Source organism: Phragmites australis, chromosome 9, assembly GCF_958298935.1.
Source record: "Phragmites australis chromosome 9, lpPhrAust1.1, whole genome shotgun sequence".
NCBI classification, from domain to species: Eukaryota; Viridiplantae; Streptophyta; class Magnoliopsida; order Poales; family Poaceae; genus Phragmites; species Phragmites australis.
The window spans coordinates 8,094,913-8,118,819 of NC_084929.1; positions in this window are offsets into that span (position 1 = coordinate 8,094,913).

Here is a 23,907-nt window from a genome sequence, read left to right on the forward strand (position 1 = left end):
TAAACACGACTTTCTGATTGGGTTTCGGACCTTCGATAGCATAATACCTCTAATTGCAATTGAAAGCACGTGTGTCATCATCACATGATGATCATGAGACTTCATGCCAGCTAATTTCAAATCTTTCATGTTTACTAGTCTCTTTATGTTGGTGGAGTAACCTGATGGAACTTTGATTCCATGCAAGCACTTGCACATTGCAATTTTCTCTGCCTTGCTCAGACTGTAGCTAGCGCAACCAAGATATTTGTCGCCTTCTTTTATATCTTCAGGATGTAGATCCAGTCTAAGTTTCAGACATTTTAGATCCTTTCGTGCTTGGAGTGTATCCTTTGTTTTGCAAGGTATGTCTAGTAATGTACCAAACAAACTTTCACACACATTCTTCTCAATGTGCATGACATCGATTACCAGTTGAACCGGCGTACTCCCATGTCCCTAAGCATCGCTAAGTTATAAAAAATAGATTTCTTTTTGAACATAGGAGCTCTAAGATTAGATTTTGGAACTGGTGTACTTTCGTGTCCCTTTCCAAGGATAACCCTAAGTCCTTTTACTATCTCAAATACCTGTCTCCCAATGCGATGCTTAGGAGGGGATGGATTCTCAACTTTCCCATCAAAAGTTCTTCAATTGCTGCGGTACGTGTGATTCTTGCAAAGAAATTTATGAGAAACTAGGTACACCATTTTTTGGCAGTTCTTTAGCTACAAGCTCTTTGTTTCATCCAAGCAATGCACGAATGCAAAGTAGCCTTTGATAGTCTGGCCCAATAGTTTACCAAGGGTTGGCCAATCTTGGATTGTTGCAAACAGTATTATGCGTAGGGTGAAGTTCTCTCTATTGTATTCATCTCATACCCGCTCACTATCATTCCACAGTGTTACAAGATCTTCCGTTAATGATTTTAGGTAGACATCAATATCGTTATCAGGTTGACTCGGCCCTTGTATCAGCACCTATATCATAACATACTTCGATTCATACACAGCCAAGGAGGAAGGTTGTAGATAAATAGAGTCACAGGCTAAGTGCTATGACTACTGCTCATGTTGCCGAATGGATTCATCCCATCCGTACGTAACCTAAATCTTATATTCTTCACATCTTCTGCAAAGGACTTCTTGTATTTCCTATCGATATTTCTCCACTACGTAGAATCAGTAGGGTATCTCAGCATTCTATCATCCTTGCGCTCCTCAGTGTACCATTGCATCAATTCGGTATGCCTTTTGTTCGCGAATAAATTCTTCAATTGGGGGAATATAAGAAAATACCACATCACCTTGATGGGATGCCTTTTCTTCTTTCTTTCACCACCGATATTATCACCGTAATGTTTGTACTGTGCTGCATCATAGACCAGACACTCTTCCAAGTCTACATGATCTTCAAGATACAACATGTAATCATTTGGATATGCATGTATTTTCTGTACATCCAACCCCAATGGACACACAACCTATTTTGCCTGGTACTTGTTTTCTTGTAGCACATTTCCCTATGAAAGCAATTTTTTTAAGAACAGTAACAACTTTTTGAAGCTTGTATCAGACCACCCATTATTTTCCTTCAATTGTAGTAGTGAAAGCATGATATGCAACTTTGTGTGCTCCTTCTCACAGCCCAGGAACAATGGTGTTTTGGAGTCATGTACCATACGCTGAAACTTTTAAAACTCTCTTTCATTGGTGAAGTTCCCCTCCCCATTGCGCAACATCTGCTCCAGATCATCATCATCGTTGTCAGCCAACATTTTCTCTAGATAATTATCGAGTAACGTACCTCCGACAGGCGGCATATCGGTATATTCATCAGCCAGCATATCGGTGCACCAGTCTTCTTCTTCTCTACCAATGTGTTGCCCTTCCTATACGATCTCAACTTCACCGTGCTCAGTCCAACAGGTATAGTCAGGCATAAAACCCCTTGGCATCAAGTGGGAATGTATCTGCTGGGTGGTGGAACTCTGCTTCTTGTTCTCGCAATCGACGTATGGACAACACATGTATTGAGACTGTGTATTTGATTTGTGCACCGCAGCTACTACTAGGAAATACTCCCTTCTGTTCTTGTACTCTGCGCTCACAAGGCTCGCATCGTACATCCATCTTCTATCCATCTACAATCATATCATTATTGTAAATCCATATTCAAAATATCTAGAAGATTTTGCAATCACCAACAAATAAATTACCTCGACATCTCCTACCGGCAATTGGTCGGGTTGGAGGAGCTGCCTTTTGTATGCTTTCACATCTGCTTCCGATGAGTGTTTGTTGGTGTCATCCCTAGAATTTTTCATTATTATTCAACCCTTACATGCATGATATACATATAGGGATAACTTATCAAAATTAAACAACACATTGATCCATGTTGCTCTCTGGCTCTTTGTTCTCTAAAGAAGGAGCACATGCAATGCGATGAGCATTAGTGATATGCCATGAAATGTGATATGAATGTTATGAAAATGCACATGAATGAAGTGCATTGGGTTACCGCTCCACCTGTTGCCGCATGCGTTGAGCAATAAATGCGATGAGATAGTAAAGCAAGAGAACGTGGCCCCGAGTCATGTTCGTAACCATCATGGCACCAGTCGAAGAGCTGCCTCTCCTCCCTGTACAAATTGAGTTGGGGAGTCCACTCAACTTTTACCTCCTCCGTCATTGTTTACCTCGAGCCATTTTCTCCTATGTTTCTCGCTCGCAACCGCCTCCAAAAATCCTAAACTCACTAACTGCTTCCTCTCGATGCCATGGGCTGCAAGAATGTTGATAGGGTGGAGAGTTCCATTGTTGATGTGTCATAGCCATGATCCCACCCTGGCAAGAATCTGAAGTCACGGAGGTGGTTCTAGCCCGGGCGAAGCCCGATGAGGTCGTGCCCTCATGCACCTTGATTGCCTATTCACCGGTGGAGGGTGAGATGATCCCTAGTCCAGATACCACGTGGATTGTTGTCTTCCTTGATTTCTTCTGTTGTGGTTTCTATTTCCCCCCTTCCAGCTTCTTCCTCCAAGTGCTAAGCTTTTATGGCAATGAACTTGTCCATCTCAACCCCAACTCCATCGTCATTCTTAGCATCTTTGTGCACCTGTGCGAGATCTTCCTAGTCATACACCCGTCCATTGACCTCTTCAGGTACTTCTGCCTCTTGAAGTATTTTACACACAAGGTCACCAGTGGCGCTAGATTTTGCCTCTAAGAAGGGAAGTTGGTGGAGTACATTGGCTTCTCCACCAAGATTTCCTGGTTTGGGTGGCAGAAGAAGTGGTTCTACTGCCAGCCCGGCCCACCTAAACTCCTGTATCAGGGCCTTGCGCTACTGTTGAGGCAATTATGGATCCAGGAGCCAAGGCCCACCACCGTCTTCCAAACTCTCGCGCGCTAAGATATGGGACCTAAAGGAGTGGGGTTTGATGGCATGGGACATTCATAAGGATTTCATCAAGTGTCATTTATGCCTTATGAGGTCGAGGATCACCAGTGCTTGGGAGTTTATGGATGCAAAAGACTCAACCCGAGAAGGTGAGCCAGGTATCGACCGATCCCAAGTAACTATTAGGAGAGATGTGGGCTTATTTCTTCCGAGTCATTTCTTGTACTTAGATCTCCTTCCTAACATTGTGGAACAGAGGACTAGGTTCCTTTTCGACTTGGGCCTCGAGCCATATCACCAGGGCATCTTGATCCCCATCGTGGAGATGGAGGCTAACGCTCAGGTAGGGATCTTGTCAACAAGGCTCATGAGTCTTTGTGTTTCCTTTTTGTTCTTCTTTCGGAGTAGTCCTAATCCATGGTGGTGGTTCACGCAAATCGTCAAGCATCTAGGACACAAGAAGCCCAACCCAGATGCTGAGAACACGGGCATTCGAAATGAGGTCTTGATCACAAGGACTATAGGTATAAGCAGAAGCAGGGGTGACAGTGTTATGTCATCGGCCTCACCCTCCATCAGGAGCAACATGCTGGATGAGGACGATTTCTTGGCAGGTGATAGCTCACATATTAGTCATCTTGTAGGAACGAGATTGGCAACTAGATGGGAGTGAATAGGTGCCTCAACAAATTTCTTGAGAAGTCGATTGCCTTCCCCTATTTGGATCACCCAACGCACCTCGAAACTCAAGCAAAAGCAAAAAATAGAGAGAAGTTTTAACTAGAGAAAATTGAGGTAACACAACTCCACGGATGGTATATGAACCATAGGTTCCATTTAAGATCAATCCATGTGTCTTAGCACTCGAAAGATCACAACTTGCAAAGAAACAAGAAAAGATAAACACTGAGCAACGGAACTCTCCAAGGTGATTGTCTAGAGGCAAGGGAATTCAAGATCCCATCACAGAAGCGTGTGTATGCGAATTTTATCCCTCTAGCAACAAGAAGAATGACCTCACAAAGTGCTGAAGTTTCAGCTCAAAAACCAAAACGAAAATCAAAACCGAAAACTGGAAAACTTGCAAACTTGCAAGGGAACCAATAGAGGGAAATTAGAAGAGGAATTCAAGCATATGGAAAAACACAAACTTCATTACTCAATGGGATCAACCCTATTTTAGGCAGATTACAAAGATTTATCTCTCAAAACTCTCACCTATTACATAGGATAAGCACTCATCCTTCTCTCCTCTAAAACCTAGCACTAAGCTCTCAAATGGGTGGCACAAGGGGGCTCAAGTGGCTGATTCAATCTCTCTTATAGCCCTACCCCTCTATTTATAGGCCTAGAAAACTTGATCCCTAAGTTTCCTAACTTTTTCCCAAAATACACCTCTCTTGTAGTATACTTCTACCTACCATCGACGGTATTTTGGTCCATTTTCTTCTCCATTCATCGGACGGCCGTAACCCCTTCACGATTTAGCTTCGGCTTGACGCAAGCTGCACAATGGTGCCACATACTCCTCTAGTCCTACCACAATTTTGAGGCCAAACTGCAAAACCACCTGCACGCTTCTCAAAGCGTGACTCGCCGTGTTGCTTACACCTTAAGCAAGTGCTTCGATGTCGACACGTGTACTCTGTCATGCGATCCTGACCACCGGTAAGTCTCTTCCGCTCCCGATCCTTTGGGCCGCCTTGTCACCTGCTCCAGCATCCCCTTCGCTTGACTTTGTCAACACGCCTTCCGTGCTTTGCTTGACATCTACGTGTTCAGCTAGAATCACCCTTGACTCCATCCGGCCTCCTTGTTTATTCGGCACCAAGCACTCCGCTTGGCCCCGATCATCCCACCGTCGACCGCCAAATTGCATCCATCACCTACACACTATGAGACGAGCAAACACATATCTCCAACTCCAATTCCAGGTCCATAATCAATATGCTCGAATGAAATCCCAAATCAATGCAAATCACATCAAAGCTCATGCAAACCTTAAGATCATCAAGCCAAATAAATACCAATGTCAATAACTCATCACAAGTAAACTAATGCACATTTCAACTTGGTTTCTCAATCTCTCCCTTAACGAGTGCATTGACAACCCTCAAAGCACAAAGATTTTGGTTTGAAGAAATTAAGATAAGCTCACTCAAGTGACCAAAGACTCAAGAAAGAGCAAAATATGTCACTTGGCATAAGAAAGGTTGTAAAAGACCTAAAAGAGGCAAAGACCAGCTAAAAACCTCAAAAGAGTAAGAAAAACTCAAAAACCCAAGAACACATGCTCCTCCTTGATGATTGCACATATTCCATTTTTTTTCTTTCATTTCTAGATAAATGCAATTTTCTCCCCTTTGGTTGAATATTTGTGCATAATATCTTTGGGCATATTTTCTCCCCCTTTGACAATGCAAACATTAAGGATACAAGCCTATGCAAAAGATGTGCAAATGAAATGTAAGCCTACAAAGCTGCACATATAGATCATAAAGCACTTTGCAAGGACTAGAGATGTCAAAGCACTAGGAGGAGTAAACAATATAACTCAAAGGTGCACAAAGTCTCGTAGTGAGTTCATGTCACAAGCACCAAGAGTGAAGCAAGTTTTGATCATGTTGTTCAATTATCCAAAAGATGTCACCACAAAAGCATTCACAGTTTCATTATCAGTTCAAAGATTAGAGAAACTAGTGCTATGTCAAGTTCAAACTAGGCTACCAAGTTCAACCCGACGGGCTATGCAAACACCCACATATCAATCCAAGCCTTAGTTTGACAACATGAAAAATGACATTCTTAGCACATTAAAAAGCACAAGTTAACTTTCTCATTTGATCGTTTAACTATCCACAAGTGAGTTTTAAGCAACCATGGATTCACTTCTTTGGCAAACCATATGAAGCTGTAAGCCACCATATTGGATTCAATTTTAGCTCAAAACTTGATGATTCATTTTATTAACTCAACATAGGATTCAAGATATGCAATTTTTCACAAAGTTAAAATAAGTTGTGCCTTTGCGACACAAAAGAGCACATGCTCTCCCAAGGGTTAATCATAGGCTGAACATTTACATAGACAAATGTCAAAGACCCCCAATCCGCTGAACTGAACAATGTGGCCTAGCACAAACTTTTCATAGAACTAGTCCTAATTTAAGCATTGTTCAAGCTAAAGCAACACTCAAGGGTGACAAAAGATTATGTTTACATTTCAAGTTCATTCTTAGAAAAGACAAGCTTGCTCAACAGATTTTATGCCATGTTTCAATAAGAGCCTAAGTTTGCACAAATTGTTATACATCCACTACACTTAGCATAAATTCACAACTAGTATAAGAAAATGAAAAGAACATATAAGTGAAGCTTGCTAACATGATTATCTTGCAAAAATGCTATGCAATGCAAATACAACAAAAGTAAGATAGAGTATGTACAAAGGCAACTCTCCCTCACACAATGCTATAGGGATGGCACATATCAAGCTCTTCCCTGAGAAAGGCAATCCTTGTTGCATCTAGAGGCTTGGTAAAGATATCGGCTAGCTAGTGTCGGGTATCTGCTCAACTCAATGTATCCCTTCTTAATGTGGTCACTCAAGAAATAGAATCTCACATTTATGTGTTTGGTTCTGGAGTGTTGAACTGGGTTATTGGCTTCAGGTATGGCACTAGTGTTGTCACACAAAAGTGGCACACTCTTAAAATCCAACCCAAAATCCCTCAAGGTAGCAACCATCCACAAAATCTATGAGTAACAGCTAGCAGCAGCTACATATTCAGCTTCAGCAGTAGACTACGCAACGCTAGACTGCTTGCGAGAAGACCAACACACAAGAGAAGTACCCAAGAAATGATAAGTACCAAAGGTACTCTTCCTGTCAATTCTACAACTAGCAAAATATGCATCCGAAAAGCCATGAAGAGAAAGTGAAGAGGATGCAGAAAACCAAAGGCCATACTCAAGAGTGTGCTTGAGATACCTCAGAAGGCGTTTCACCACTTGACGGTGAGACGTCCTCGGTGAAGCCTGGAAGTGAGCACACAAGGAGACAACGAAGTGGATGTCGGGTCTTGTCACCGTCAGGTACATGAGGGAGCCGATCATGCTCTTGTACTCCCATTGGTCCACCTCCTCGCCATCTTCATCTAGATCAAACACGGTTGAGGTAGCCATCAATGTCGCCAATGGCTTTGCATCGCTCATGTTGAACTTCTACAGCAAATCCTTGGTGTACTTCATTTGGTGGATGAATATACCTTGCTTGCATTGCTTGATTTGCAGCCCAAGGAAGAAGTTCAGCTCACCCATCATCGACATCTCGGACTCCCTGCTCCTAGTTTTTGCAAACTTTGCCACAAGTGCATGAGAAGAGCCACAAAAAATGATGTCATCCACGTAAATCTGAACAAGTAAGAAATCATTGCCATGCTTGAGAGTGAACAAAGTTTTATCAGCTGACCCCATCACATACCCATTCCCTAGCACAAAAGACCTAAGCCTATCATACCAAGCCCTAGGTGCTTGTTTAAGCCTATACAAAGCTTTCTGAAGCTTGTATACTCTATAAGGGTATTTGGGATGCTCAAAGCCTGGGGATTGCTTAACATAGACATATTCCTCTATGAAACCATTTAGAAAAGCACTCTTGACATCCATTTGATACAACTTGAAACCTCGGGATGCCGCAAATGCAAGGAGGATCCTAATAGCTTCTAACCTAGATACTGGTGCAAAGGTCTCTCCAAAGTCTATCCCCTCTACCTGAGTGAAACCCTGAGCTACTAGTCTAGTATTGTTTCTTACTGCAGACTTATCCTCCCCCTGTCTATTTTTGAAAACCCATTTGGTGCCTATGGTGTGAACATTTGGGGATGGCTCTAATAGTACCAAAACTTTGTTTCTCTCAAAGTTTTCAAGCTCTTCATGCATGGCATTGACACAACTTGAATCAGATAAAGCATGTCCAACATCATGGGGCTCAAAAGAAGCAACAATTGCAGAATTAATGAAATGTGCATGAGAAATAGATTTAGACCTCTTTACCCTCTCACCAAAGTCCTCGATCATCAGCTGTGGGGGATGTTGCTGCTAAATGTGTTGAGGGGCTTCACGCTGCGAGATGACCTCCCCCTCAAACACTACTGGTATAGGCTCGAAAGCAACTGAAGTGGAAGTAGAGGCTGCAGGACCCTCTGCCAGTGTCAAGGAGACAAGAACCAGCTCGGGAGTTAGTAGAAAGTAGTGGATCATCCTTGTCACCCCCGAAAGCTGGAATGTGGCTGTCTACAAAAATGCTTTCTCTCATCTCCTGATCACCTACACACTCAAAAATAGGGCTAGCACAAGGAGTTTATTCATCAAAGGTCACATCACAGGACTCCATGATGGTGTTAGTATCAAGATTAAAGACACTGTAAGAATGACCATGAAGAGAATACCCTAAGAAAATGCCATCGGAAGAACACGACTTGAACTTGTCAAGATTTCCACGCTTTAGGATGCAGCACCGACACCCAAAAACTCTCAAATGCGAAACCTTCAACTTCCTCCCAAAATGCAACTCATAAGAAGTCAAATTCAAGATTGAGTGCAAGAAAATTCGATTGGAGATGTAGCACGCCGTGCTAATGGCCTCAGCACAAAACTTCCTATGAGTCCTATGCTCATCGAGCATCATCCTAGCCATCGCCACCAAAGTACGATTCTTCCTCTCAACCACACCATTCTTCCAAGGAACGCGTGGGGTAGAAAATTAATGCTCAATGCCATGCTCAAGATAGAAAGCATCAAAGAGATAGTTCTTGAACTTGGTGCGATTATCACTGTGAATTGCTTTAGGGAGTTCTTTGAACAATCTCAAAGCCAAGCTCCGAAAGTGTGAAAACACTTCATCCTTGCTCACAAGAAACAAAACCCAAGAGTAGCGAGAGAAATCGTCAACAATGACAAGTACATACTACTTTCCACCCATCGAACAAACCCGGGAAGGACCAACAATGTCCATATGGAGAAGTTCTCCAGGTCATTTAGTCATCACTAGATTGACTGGTGGGTGAGAGATAGCAACCATCTTGACATGCTGACAAGGAGCACAAACGAGGTTCTTCTCAAACTTGAGCTTGGGCAATCCTCGGATCAAGCCTAGGGCACTCAAACGAGTAAGCAAGTCAAACCTCATATGCCCTAGTCTCTTATGCCACATCCAAAGCTCGGAAGAAGGTTGAGCAATCAAACAACGAGGAGAACCAAGGGACTCAGAAAAATCAGCTCCAAAAACTCTCCCAACTCTGGAAATCTAGCAAATCAAAGTGCTTGAAAAATCAAGAACTCGAGAAGTATCGCATTTGAAATGCACTTCCAAGTGCTCATCCAGCAACTGAGATACAGAAAGCATATTTTATCCCAGATGCTCCACAAAAGCCACATCCTTGAGAGTAAAACTCTCATTCACTCTTATCATACCTTTGGCTTTCACCCTTCCTTTCCAATCATCCCCGAAAGTGATGTACTCGTGCCACTTCATTAGGGTGAGGCTGGAGAACCATGATGTATCTCCGGTCATATGGCGTGAACAACCTGAGTCAATGAGCCATTTGTTATTCAGGACTCCGCCTGCCACCTACATGCGGGAAGAGTAGTAGGTGGATGGCTCAGTACTGGGGTTAGGCATAAACTTCTTGGGAATCCAGTACTAGGTCATTCGCCGTGAAGCAGTAAAAGCAGGTGCATGCAAATCAACACTAGTACGCTGGGGACTAGAACCACGAAGAGAAAAATTTGGTAGGTTGTGGTGTGGGTTTCTTCTTGTTGAGTTGTGGTGTGGCATTGATTTTGAATTTCTCAGCTTCTAATGAAAACAGTCTTACTCTCCCCATTGTAATCCACCCTCTCAAAACCCAACCCAAGAGCCAAACCAGCCTTATCGGCACACATCTTGATCTTAGCCAAGATCAAATTCATTTTTCCCTTGCCTTCTAAGCATTTCTCCACTAGAGAAAGGATATACTCATTCTTGGCTAAAAGCTTCTCAACTTGCCCTCTAACCCATCTGAGTTTATCCTGAAAGATGATGCAGGTGGGATAATTTGGATGCACATCCTTCAAAATCCCAGCACTCTCCAATCTAGATTCCAACTCCTTGATGCACACAGTTTTCAGTTCAACATCCTTTTCAAGCAAAGGGCAATTCATGCAAGCACCTAAAAGAGTGGATCTAGACTTCTCCTCAGAGAGCTTCTTCTCAGTAGTCTCAAGTCGACTGGCAACTTGAGCATGCAAAGCCTAAAGCTCGGCAAGTTCTGTCATAACTACCAAACAACTCACACTCCTCATCATCATGCCTAGACCTAAGAAATGCAAGCTCAAAAGAAACAGACTCATACTTAGGCCTAAGCTTCTTCAACTCACGCACAACTTTCTTAAGTAACCTATCCTAGCTCACGAGAGAATCATTCAAGGTATCGACTTGGATGGAAAGCTGGTCGTAGGAAGGTAATACCTCGGAGGGCTCAAGCTCAGGGTCGCTGTCGTTGTTGTCATCCACCATGAAGTAGAGGCCGGTGAGGTCCTTGGCCTTCTTCTTGCTTTTCACTTGCAGTTCATCCTCCTCTGAGCTCTCCTCCTTGCTTGAAGAGGTGTCGATGTCGCTGAGAGCTGCCACGAATGCCCTAGAAGCCATCTTGGCCATCTTATCACAATTCTTATTGAAGAAGGGCTTCTTATTCTTCTTCTTTTTCTTGTCGTAGTCGTTGTCGTGGTCTTCCTTCTTCTTGAGCTTAGGGCAGTCTGCCTTCAAGTGGGTGGTGTCACCACACTCAAAGTAGGCACGGGAACTACCCCTCCTCTGATCTCGGTGGTTATTGTAGAAGCGGTTGATTTTCATCACAATCGATGCAAGATCCTCATCATCAAGCACATCCACCTACTCCTCTGTGATTGAGACCAAGGAAGATAAAGCAAATCCACCAGATAAAGTGCTACCACAGGAAACACCAACTCCAGACTGGTTGACACCACTAGGTCTGGAAACCAATGCTATGTTTGAGACAGGGGGTTTCCGAGACCAATCCGAGCCGCCTTGGCTATCTCAATGGACTTGAGCTTGCTGAAGAGTTTATCACAAGTTAACGTGTCATAACTTGATAGCTCTTCAATGCTCACGATCTTCACTTCCCAAATGCTATGATCCAGAGCATAGAGAAGCTTCATTGCTCTCTCATGGTCATAATAGGGCAAAACACCAGTTGATCAAAAATTGCTAACAATTCCATCAAAGTGAGCAAACATGGCATCCAAAGACTCTCTGGGGCCTTACATAAATATTTGATATTCTTGGTTGTATGTGCTTTGACATCTAGCCTTAATCTAATTAGTGCCTTCATGAAAGACACTCAGAGCAGTCCAGATCTCCCGGGCAATACGGAAGTGCTGAAACCTGTCAAGCTCATTCCGACTCAGGCTTGTGAACAAAATATTTCTGGCCTTGTTGTTGGCCTCAAACTATTTGATTTGAACCTGAGTTGTGCGAGCAGCAGGGATCTTGTAGTTAGAATCAACTACCTCCCAAATTGCACTTCCTTGTCTTAAGAGATAAGCCTCCATGCGCACCTTCCAGTACGAAAAATCACAGCCATCAAACAGCAGAATCTTCCCACTTCTCTCCATGTCGCCTATGGATCACAAAGCCGGTTAAAGTAAACAAGTGATCAAACTGGCTCTGATACCAATTGTAGGAATGAGATTGGCGACTAGAGGGGGGTGAATAGGTGCCTCAACAAATTTTTTGCGAAATCGATGGCCTTCTCCTATTTGGATCACCCAACGCACCTCAAAACTCAAGCGGAAACAAAAATAGAGAGAAGTTTTAATAAGAGAAAATTGAGGCAACACAACTCCATAGATGACATATGAATCATAGGTTTCATTTAAGATCAATCCATGTGTCTTAGCACTCTCAAGATAACAACTTGCAAAGAAACAAGAAGAGATGAACACCGAGCAACGAAACTCTCCAAGTTGATTGTCTAGAGGCAAGAGAATTCAAAACCCCATCACATAAGCGAGTGTATGCGATTTTATGACTCTAGCAACAAGAAGAATGACCTCACAAGGTGCTGAAATTTCAGCCCAAAAACTAAAACAAAAATCAAAACCGAAAACCGGAAAACTTGCAAACTTGCAAGGGAACCAATAGAGGGAAACTAGAAGGAGAGGAATTCAAGCATATGAAAAAACATAAACTTCATTACTCAAAGAGGTCATCCCTATTTTAGGTGTATTACGAAGATTTATCTCTCAAAACTCTCACCTATTACATAAGCTAAGTACTCATCATTCTCTCCTCTAAAACCCTATCTCTAAGCTCTCAAATAGGTGGCACAAGAGGGCTCAAGTGGCTGGTTTAAAATCTCTCATAACCCTACCCCTCTATTTATAGGCCTAGAAAACTTGATCCCTAAGTTTCATAGTTTTTTCTCAAAATACCCCTCTATAGTAGTACACTCCTACCTACCGTCGAAGGTATTTTGGTCAATTTTCTTCTCCACTCATCGAACGGCCACGGAGCCTTCACGACTTAGCTTCACCTAGATGCAAGATTCATGATGGTGCCATGTACTCCTCCCGTCCTCCCACGGTTTTGAGGTCAAATCGCGAAACCACTTGCACGCTTCTCAAAGCGTGACCCACCGCCTTGCTTACACCTTAAGTAAGTGCTTCGATGTCGACGTGTGTACTCTATCATGCGATCCTGACCGCCATCAAGTCTCTCCCGCTCCCGATCCCTTGGACCATCTTGTCACATGCACCGGCATCCCCTTCGCTTGACTTTGTCAACACGCCGTCTCCATCCGCCTTCTATGCTTTGCTTGACCTCCACATGTTCAGCTACAATAACCCTTAACTCCGTCTGACCTCCTTGATCATCCAGCACCAAGCACTCCACTTGGTCCCTATCATCCCGCCATCGACCATCAAGTTGCATCCATCACCTATACACCATGAGACAAGCAAGCACATATCTCCAACTCTAATTCTAGTTAGTCCATAATCAATATGCTCAAATGTAATCCCAAATCAATTCAAATCACATCAAAGCTCATGCAAACCCGAAGATCATGAAGCCAAATAAATACCAATGTCAATCACTCATCAGAAGTAAACCAAGGCACATTTTAACTTGGTTTCTCACATCCCCTACCGCTGCCGGCGTCTGACCCCGTTGCTCTAGCCTTGTGTGTAGCCCCCAATGTGCTGGACCTAAGTCTATTCCCCATGTTTCCAACGCAACTCCAGCCACTGAGGACCCAACTCCGACTCTGACCACCAAGGACCCAACCCTGACTCCAGCACTTGGAGCACCAACCATGACTTTGGTAAGTTTCAAAGTTTTGTTGAAGCTTTTTGTAGCTGTAATAGTTGATTCTACATACATATAGGAGCCAGACCAGGATCTTCAAAACGCGATCATTGGTGCGGGTGCATTAGCAAACTTGACCATAACCGCACTAGAAGCAGGGATTTGGGGAGGCGGCCCTAAGAAGACATCCATGTGGTTGGCCTTCATCCTTGTCCCATTGAAGTAAGCATCCCTAGTATGTTCTGTCGTTATGGATGTCCTTCCTATGTTCATAGAAGCACAAGCTTTAGGCTTCTTCTCGCAAGATGCTTGGAGCATCATAGCCAGCCCCCAGTCACAACCACTCCGGATCCTGGATGTCTAGCCCTTCGATGGGGGTGCAGGCGAGCCTATCGAGCCCCTGGCACCCATCGAAGAGGCCAAGACGTTGTTGTTCTGTCACCTTGGGCAATCACGGACCTGATGTATGGTTTGACCGACGAAATGCCTTATAGGGAGATTGTCGAGGGCGCCCAAGGCTCGGGAGGTCATGACCCAGAGGCTATCATCAACTCCTTCTTTATGTAAGCATTTTCCTCCAAGATAACCATTTAGTTGATGAAACAATAGATACTAACTTGACATTTTGTAGCTGTACATGTCACAGATGTACAAATTTCACTGTGAGGCCTTGCAAGCTACCGCCTGGGTAGCCAAAGTCAAGAGGGAAGCTGCTGAGAAGGACCGCCAACTCCTAGGAGATCACCGAGAAGGAGAAGATGCGCTCTGAACAGGAAGGCCGGTCAAAAGGTAAGCCCCAAGCCTCTTTGGCATGCCACCCCTTCTACCTTTTCAACGTAGTGCCTCATAGAGCAATCCGAAACCATGGACGCCCAAGCCCAGAAGGGGGCCTGAATGTCTATCACCCAGCAACAGCTTGCTATAGCCCTGGATGTATTCCAGGATGCGCTCTCTTGATTCGGCATTCCAGTGGAGCCCATGGGAAACGTCGACGCTACCGGACTAGCTACCCCAGCGACCAAGCTTGCGGAGGCCTCTAGCCAAAGGTATTCAAGTATGTGGATACGATGTACTTCGGGCTCAAGCCATTGCCTTGAGACTTTTATTCTGCAATCTATAATAAAAACTCAGTAGTTTGTTAGATTTTAAGAATTTTATCTTTGACACTTTGCATTTGATGCAGGCTCCTGATACTGGATGCATTTGACAACATATCATGGTAAACTTAGTTGTGTCTTCCTTCGATTAGTTAAGGAAGCGTCAGTTTCTAGTCGGAGCACTTATTATGGTCAACCTTAGGTCCGCTTGAGTGGAAGGCGTCATAGCGCTCGGACAATCGTGGAACGCGAAAAGGGACCTTTTTTGCAACCCTGAAGTTGCAACATAATGATCCATCCCTTCTTACTAGAATTTTGTTTCTAAATGTACACAATATATCATTTTTGGTTTTTAGTACTAAGTACCTATTAAGCCCCTGACTATCTGCCTGAGAAGAATTCCTATGTAGGAAGTCTAAATGAATAACGTAATAAAGTGAAGAGATCTCATATTGCCCTTTCATCAAGGAAGAGCATTTCGCAACCCATACTGTGCACGTGGGTTGAGGTACCTCAATGGCGACTTACCCCGTTGTCAGGCATTAGAATGCACAAGAAGACAGGTAAAGCAGGAAAAGTATTCAAGCAACTTTTTAGGCAATTTTATTTTTATTATTACAAAGGTACTCTCCGTACATACACTTGGGTCTTACAGAGCTAATTGATGTTCCATGAAATTTTGTAGACCTATTATCTTAAACCTAAATGACATAGACTAGATTAAGCTGATATGTAGGGACCCTACTGCTTCATGGATAGTGCAGTGCTATTACATTGGCTCCGAACTGGTCATGAAACTAGATCCCCAGATTTATCAGGTTTGCTTCATGAGGAACTATGGTTGAGATCATGATGTAGACTTTCTCGTCCACCTTGATCCTAAAGCTCTTGGGTTTCTTGTCAGGTCGGTGCTGAGAAGCCATATTAAGACTCCACTTGTCGCAGCGGAGACCTACCTTAGGGCATCCTCGGACGGTGATGACTCCCTCGGGTCCTGGGATCATGAGTTTTGGTTTTCTTGCCCTTACCTCTCTTGGAGTTCTTCTTACGCTTGCTCTTTGCCACGTCGTTGTCGAGCCCGGGCTTAGGGCGTTTGAAGCCCTGTCTTCTCCTCAACGAACAAGAGCTCCTCTTCAGCCTTGGCTACCTAATTGGAAATCCTCATGAGTTCCTTAACCGTCTAGGGCTCCTTTCCGGTGATGTATTCAACGCATCATCAGCTCCTAACCCCTCCAGTAAATGCCTGGATGATGTCATAGTCGTTTATCTTGGGGATGGTATTCCAGGTGTTGCTAAAGCAGCACACGAACTCGCACAAGGTTTCATTCTCCATCTACTCGCAATGGAATATATCATTTTTTTGCTAGGACGAATGTACACAATCTGGAAGTTAGCTTGGAATAGATCGCAGAGTCATTCCCATGAGTAGATCATCCCTTGCGGTAGGTTGGTTAGCCAGGTCCTGACTGCCCCTTCAAGGGCTATGGGGAGGTAATTTTTCATTACCTTCTCATCCCTGCCAGCCGCTTGGATGGTTGTACTGTAGATCTGGAGGAAATCAACAGGATTTGTATTTCCGTTGTACTTCTCGATTGACCCATAGTAGAACCGAGACGGCCAAATCACCCTCCACAATTTTGGAGTGAAGGCATGGCACTTGTTGATGGCACCTTGCTCGGTCCTGGCAGCCACGGGTGTACTACCCACGGGGTCAGAGATCTGCACTTGCTTCTACTCAAACGGCCACGAGACGTCCTTCGATTAGACCACAGAGGCACAGTTGGGTCCTTCTTAAGGGTCTTCGAGAGTCTTCTCCATTCAAAAACCTTGCGCAAATCACTGACAGGATGATCTCTGATCCGTGAGGTCTTGCGATGACTGGGCACTCGGTTATCATCCTAGATCGTCCTATTTCGAGGGTTGCATCTCTCCAAATCTGATTCACCACTAGAAGGGTCGACACTAGACTTCCCCTATTAGAGCTATTCGCGGCAATGGCTAGGTGAGATTTCTCGACCTGGATGATAGCTTTCTTTGCCATGCGAGTCATCGAGTTGATCCAGCCCTCGAAATCGGGGGTCGTCAGATCTACAGTCGAGGTCGCATGAGGGCCTCCTATAGAAGGAGGAGCTACTGCATCATTGCAGATCTGTAGCACGGAGCCCCCTACTGATGATCAGGAGACGTTAGATCCCGCACTCCATTAGGGTTTGGGATCTGAGGAGTTGTGACCAGCAGAGTCTGGCTGTTGTCTCTAATGGGGACCCGCATGTATGTTGGATTGTTGTCATAATGATTGTCTAGACCAGCATCCCCATCTCAAATGGCAAAGACTTCTCAGGTGTAATCTCCACTGGAGGAAGAGTCTAGATTGATCATTAATTTATCATCAAAGTTTTGCAAATAGGTTCCTCGACAATCCATGTTGTCGGAACTCGTAAGGGAAGAACCTAACTTGCTGTGAACATCGCTCTTGTGATCGTCTTGGGAACTGAGTGGTTCAAACTCGGTGCTGTACTCCTTGGCACACTGATCCATAAAGAAACTTACCTCATCGCTGGAGTCATCACCAGTTAGGTCTTTGTCGAGGTCCACCTAGTTGATTATCGGCTCGATGTTGGTCGAGGGGGTAAAGTTGTCATAGAACCCCTCATCCGAGAAGCTAGTCCCTGGTGCAGGTTTAGGTGAGGCCAACGGCATGTCATGTGTAGAAGTTTCAATATCTTTTGTCATGCTCCCCACGGACGGCACCAGCTACCGATGATTGATGAACCGCCAATCTTATGAACTTATAGAAATAGTAGAGGATTCTTCGAGTCGACAAATCACATAGTGCACATACGACCTTATACAGGTTCAGCCCTCCCTTAGGATAATAGTTCTACATCCTGTTGGTCTTGTATTAATCCCTGGGACTATTCACAAGGGGTGCCTAACTAGTTTAGATAGACTTGAACCTAGTCGGAGGGCTCCCTTGTGTGTAGTCAAGGAGAATAGCTAATACAGATCTAAGTTGCAAAAGGCTTGAGAATTTAGAGCTCTTGCAGGCTTGATGGCTTCAATGGAGTTGTGTTGACTTCAACTATCATGTCCTCTGCAGGGTCTCCTAACTCCGTATATATATAGGGAGGTCGTCGTATGGCTCCTACAGTCTTTCCTTATATATCATTCTTTAAAATAAATTTCCCTATTTACGAGATATCCTAGGTATCTGCAAGCAGTTTCCATACACATCCAGAGGTTCTTTTCCTGATGAGAGATACACCTCAAGAATATAGGAAGACTCTAGGGTATTTGGATAGAGTAGTTTTACACTACCCGTCATCAGATATCACTCTAGTTTGGTACCACTTCTGGAGAGTCGGTGCTAAGGTTGGAGACACCGATTTTTCAACATATAGCATGCCACTTTCAATTTTGTATGCTGCTCTTTTTGAAGCAATGAGCAGTACAGGTGCAACTAGTTCTTTGAAGATTTCCCTTCCAATTTCATTTGACTAATGTAAACCGAATTCTATTAGTTTAGGATCTAAGATTATGTTTATGTGATTATGAGGAAGAGAGAAGAGAAGAGGGAATCACGTGGAGATTGGACAATGTTAGCACCACCATGTAAACATGCCCATTCTTCGCATACATGTATAATTGGGCCTGGATTAGTTTAGGGCTCAATTATTGTTTGATTATGAGGAGTTTTTTTATTTTTATATTTTTTCTATTAAATATTTAAATAAATAGACTTCTGATGAAAAAATTTAGAGAAATAGGCATCGACCGCCCTTTGAAAGGGCTGCAACCCTTTCAGAGGGCGGTAAGGATGCCACAGTTGCACTGCTACCCTTACCGCCCTCTCAGAGGGTTGGTGGGGCCCTCGCCGCCCTAACCGCCCTCTCAGACGGCGGGTAGTGACGTCCCCCGTGCCCGCCGCCCTAACCGTCCTCTGAGAGGGTGGTTAGCCCCCTTGCCGCCCTCTCAGGGGCGGTTAGGGGTCGGCCCCACCCCCTCCTCTCCTCTCCACCCCTATATAAGTGGTAAAATTGATGGAAAATGCTCATTTTAATCTGGAAAAAAAAAAGAAAGGAAGAGGAGAGGAGAGGAGAGGAGGAAGAGAAGAGGAGAGGAGAGGAAAGGGAGGCAGCGCGGCGAAGCCATACTGTTTTCGACCTGCAAATTTTGGATCTCGCTTTCCGGTAATTTTTTTATACTTCTGTTTTTATTAGTAATTAAAGTACCACTAGATCTAGGGTTTAGCGGTATAACAATAGCTATATTAGATACGACCTAGGGTTTAGAAATGTAGAATATGTTGTATTTTGTAGTATATTGTAAATATTAATTACGACATTGTAGGATAGCTATCAGATGTATAGTAGTATTTAGAGTATGGTAGTTTCAAATATCTAGATTTTATAGAATAATGATCTAAGTAATAATTATAGCTAATTAGAAACTTTATTAAATAGACTGAGGGTTAATTAGTTTAATTTGGTTAGTTTTCTTAGGGGCAATATTAGATAAACCTATTGTTAGGCTATCATCGGTGTCGTTAATTTTGTTAGAGTTTCGATAATCAGAAATATAGTTTTTCGATATTAAAATTGGATATATTTTCGGATGTTTCCAGGGATGTCAGATAAATTATATTTTCAGATATATTATGGTAAAGGTCAAATTAGTTATGGTCCTAGCGGTGTAGATCTCTCTGGGTTTCAGCATGTCGTTAAGGGATATAGTAGAGCCAATGAGAGGACCATAGTGAGTGTGTGCAAGTGGCTGATGCGCCATTTTCAACTGAATCCCCAGCAACATGAGCTTAAGCTGAGAACTGTGCTAAGCCGTGCTAATCTGTGGTACTTTGGGGAGCTCGTCTCGATCAATGTGACATCTACTTGGAGGCAGTATGTAGATATATCATATGATCATAGTCTCCCTCTTGTGTGTTAGCTGAGGCATACCAGAAGGATCCAACAGAGATAAACTCTGGGGAAGCAGTAGCGAAAACAAGTAAGACAGTGGTAGATGAAGCAGACCTGACAAATATTGGGGACAAGCAAGATGTTGAGGATGTGCGTGAGATGCAACCGAGGGGTGTAGCTAATGAGGGGGAGCACATCCCTAGCATAATTGAAGAGATGGAGATTGAGAATCAAGAGCTGGAGGAAGCCATTGCCGATGAGGATTCATCCGACGAGGAGGAAAATGCTCCTATTCCTGCAGAGTGGAGGAATCATGAATTTTTGAAGCTAGTTGTTAGTGAGGCTCATCGAACACCATGGGAATATCATGAGGATGAGGTGTCCCAGGCTGCTATGTACCCTAGTAAGGAGGTTGTTATTGATGCAGTTAAATTCTGGTCGCTGCCTCTTCGGAGGCAGTTCAAGGTTGTGAAGTCGAGTAAAAGGGAGTATGACGTCAAGTGTTTGGTGCCTGATTGTCCTTAGTGGGTGCACGCATTCAAGGGGAAGTGGGTTGACTACTGGGAGTTCTCAATAGTCAGGGAGCATAATTGTCACATTGAGGAAATAGAGTTCTACCACCAGAACCTGTCATCTGCTTTTGTTGCCAATGTTATGTATGGAGAGATTGTGGACAACTTGAAGTATGAGCCACGATCAATAATCTGTGCTATTGAGGAAAAGTTCCAGTATACAATAAACTACACCAAGGCATGGAGGGCGAAACAGAAGGCTATTGAGATGAGGTTTGGGACATAAGAAGATTTGTATGACAATCTACCGCATCAATTAGCCACAATATATGCAAGAAACCTTGGAAGTTACTATGATATCAAGCATTACCCCTCGACTGATGTGAAGTATAGAGGGAAGCGAGTATTGCAGCATGCTTTCTTCGCATTTGCATCAACCATCAAAGCATTTAGGCATTGTTGACCCATCATTTGCTTAGACAAGACGTTCCTCACTGAGAAGTATAAAGGACAGATATTGTCTGCAATTGGGGTCGACGAGAATAACCAAGTCCTACCACTAGGGGTTTGCCTTCATGGAGAGTGAGAACGGGGATAGTTGGTATTGATTCCTTGAGCAAGTGAAGCATGCTATTGTTTTAGACTAGCTAGATGTTTGTTTGATTCATGATAGACATGTAGGATTGTTGCAGGCTTTGTTGGATATGCAATATGAGAGTGTTCAACGGTGTGTTACAGCAATGTGACCCAACTTGAAGAGCAGGTGGTGCATGAGGCATATGGGTGCAAACTTTTACAGATAATTCAAAAACAAGGACTTGATGAAGCTTTTCAAGAAATTGTGCAGCTAGAACCATCAGAGAAAGTTCAATGCCCTATGGGCAAGACTAGACGAACTAACCATGAAGCAGACAGCTGAGCTAGAAGCCACAGGTGAGGAACTGATTGCTCTTAGACCTCTCCCAATAGATACTCCTCAGATAGTAAGGAGGTCAGGGTCAGATATCAAGAACTTTTCGCAGTGGATACAAAATGAACCAAAAGAAAAATAGGCTTTGATGTACGACATTGGTGGGGCAAGGTATGGGATAATAACAATTAATCTTGTTGAGGTCTACAACTGGGTCATGCGAGGTATGAGGTCCCTCCCACTTGATGGAATTGTAGAAGGTATTATGCATGGGACTTGCAGATATTTTATTGATCGATACGCAGCTTCTTCAAAGGCAATGGAAGATAACCGTATTCTGTATGGATCGATGCTATGTGAGTACATGGAGAAGGCCACAAAGAAGGCACATATGCACCGCGCTGATCAGGAGGGAACTACAGAGCACAGATTCGATGTCCTATGCCGTGGTAAGGGTCGTAGGGGTGGTAATCGTGCGCAACATGTTCAAGAGTGCGTGCTTAAGATTGGAACATGCATCCGTACTTGTCAGAAGCCACAATTGCTACACAGATCGTGTACACACGTCATAGCTACATGTGGGGAGCACAATATGCTTCCCAGGCAATATGTTTCTAAGTACTTTATGAAGGATCAGATACTGAACATATGGAACCATGAGCTGTATGGCTATGGCATTGTTGATACATTTACAAGTAATCCAGGTCCCTCACGAATCTATTTGCGAGACTTTGAGAGGATGAAGAACACACCAGGATGTCGATAAACTCGACAGATTCGAAATAGTATGGATGAATCCGAGGCAGGTCCAAGGGTGAAGCGATGCAGCAAGTGCAATGAAACAAGTCACACATACAAGTATTGTCCGAAAAATGTACATGTTGTGTAGATGGGGTCATGACGGTGGTTAAGTGTGAATGCATTTAGCGTATCTCGATGTTATATTTGTAAGGTATTCGCCTTAGTTAGCTATGTTGCATTTGGACCTTACATTTGTACCTGATTGTGTACCTACATATTGTAATATATTCATGTAACTTTGTGTACATGTATGTTATATGCTGTTTGATAAGGGCACGGCTCCCTCGGATACACACAAGGTGAATTCGCCCCTTATTGTTTATATTTTCTTTGTAAAAGAATAGAGTACTACTAAGTTTTGTGTTATTTTTTGGAATATGGGAGAAGCATCACAACCCCGCCTAGACATCATCACTCGAAGGCCAAGTCTACTCGGACTCAAGGCTGAGCTCTAGTCGTGGTCGTGGTCGAAGTCGTGGCCGTGGTTGAAGTCGAGTTCCAGGACAGCACGTCAGTAAAACGAGTATGACTCTCTCATACCAAGTCCGTTTTAGGCAATCTTGGACATTCTGGAAAGCTTACGATGAGACCTTTCCAATGGATATGAGCTTGACTAGATATTCCTTATAGTTTCGTCAGAGTAAAAAGAATAAGGTCTTGCATCACTATTTTGAACCCTGCCGGTTTTGTAATCATGTCGGAGTCGGAGTCGGAGTCGGAGTCGGAGTCCAGGCTGTTCACGCCTCTCTCCATGGTTGCACAACCCTAGGTTGACCTCCTCACGCCCTCCTATATATACACAGTAGCCATCCTAGTTTAGGCTTGGGTTTAGCTTAGATTATTCTGTTTAATACAGTTTCGCCATTTATCGGTTTGTTGAACCCCAAACTGGAGTGCTTCATTTGTAATTAGCAATATTCAGATTGCATCTACCTGTTCTTGCTTGTGTTCTCGATTCGCTTGTAGGAAAAGCCTTCTTGGCAAGGTCAACCGCGTCTTGGCACGGTTGATAATCACGGAGTAGTGGTGTAGTGGTTGGAGGGTTCTTGATCTGTTCTGATCGGAGCCTTTGGGCCATCAACATCGAAACTCCACTAATCGACTTATCATATTACCTTTGGAATATCGGGCGTGCCCTCATCACTGTTCACGTAACTATGTGTATATTTTCATGTAACAGACGGTTTATATTATTCATGTATATTTCGTTGGAATGTATATTTGGTTTCAATATATATTATTCTTGTCTACATGCTGTAATATATTCATGTATATTTGGTTTCAATGCAGATATGGTGCACCCACCGACCCCCGAGCTTCTTGACCCTGAAGTGGACGAGAAGCACCGCAGCTTCTTGTCTGCCATTCACAAGACAGAGTTAGGGGTTTTCCGACCACATGGTCCTGGGGAGCTACTTATGATCGACGATTGTTGGAAGCACCGATATGTCGCTAATTAGTTACGTGTGTCCAATTTATTTATTAATTGCATGCCCCACATTCACTTTATATACCCAATGGTGCAGGTTGGCAGCATCTGGACTCCTACCTCTGTGTCGTTTGGTGGAGGCCTGAGCGATAGAGAACCCTGAGGTAGCGGCGAGATGATTCTATTTCGACCGCTCACTGACCACTACACTGGTTGACCGATGGAGGCCTGAGACCCATACTTTCCACCTCCCCTACAGCGAGATGGCTCCGACGTTGCAGGATGTAGCCTACCTATTAGGCTTACCTTGCGCTGGAGCTGCCGTTAGAGTTGTCGACATGGATGCAGACTAGATGAAGTTCATGCATCAGCGGTTTGCCCCTGTTCAGCTCACTGATGATGCACCTGCCTACATGCCCGAGTTCCTGTCGAATCTGCGAGGGCCAAGGAAGAAGTGGATCCTACAGTTCCAGGTACCTTACAATTTACC